This window comes from Schistocerca serialis, chromosome 9 (genome assembly GCF_023864345.2).
Source record: "Schistocerca serialis cubense isolate TAMUIC-IGC-003099 chromosome 9, iqSchSeri2.2, whole genome shotgun sequence".
Taxonomy (NCBI): Eukaryota; Metazoa; Arthropoda; class Insecta; order Orthoptera; family Acrididae; genus Schistocerca; species Schistocerca serialis.
In genome coordinates, this window is record NC_064646.1 from 398,775,761 (window position 1) to 398,776,570 (window position 810).

General features: G+C 48.3%; 1 pseudogene; it reads right to left on the reverse strand.

Annotated features, from left to right (window-relative positions):
• Window positions 1–254: 254 nt before the first annotated feature.
• Window positions 255–372, reverse strand: LOC126420231 (5S ribosomal RNA; annotated as a pseudogene).
• Window positions 373–810: the final 438 nt, after the last annotated feature.

The window sequence follows — 810 nt, forward strand, 5'->3', positions numbered from 1 at the left end:
AAAGAGCTTGCCGTAGAAGGGATGTGTTTTGCAATGGCGAAGATAAACAAGTGCTCATACTTCTTCTCCGTCCAACGGTACCGACCGGCCGCCGAGTCACCCTCGGCCCACAGGCGTGACTGGACGCGGATATAGAGGGGCACGTGGTCAGAACACCGCTCTCCCAGCCGTATGTCAGTTTACGAGACCGGAGCCGTTACTTCTCAATCAAGTACCTCCTCAGTTTGCCTCAGAAGGGCTGAGTGCACCCCGCTTGCCAACAGCGCTCGGCAGATCGGATGGTCACCCATCCAAGTGCTAGCCCAGCCCGACAGCGCTTAACTTCGGTGATCCGGCGAAAACCGGTGTTACCACTGCGGCAGGGCCGTTGGCGCTCATATTTCTTAATAAATGCTTTTTTGAGTCCATGTCCATTACACATTTTTTTTCTTATTTTAGTCCATACTATCACCACTCTATATATGGAACACTTTTGTTAACATACTGTATTTAGTTTTACATTCGAGCCATAACGGTTCTATTAAATTTTTCGTACGAAAAATGTTTTCATATCAGTTAACCGAAACGAATTCACCGGCAGCATGTCACTTGACTTTTAGATGGGAGTACGGTGGATCAAATTCGGGTCCGGTGATCAGGGTATGATTTCCCCAAAGAACTTAAGGAAAATTCCGAGATGGTTCCTCTGGACGAGCACAGCCACGTTCCTAGCCCAATCCGAGCCTCTCCTCCGTCACTGATGATACCACTGTGGATGTGAACCGTTGATTTTCCTTCGATTATGTATGCACTACAGCTATCACAGCAATC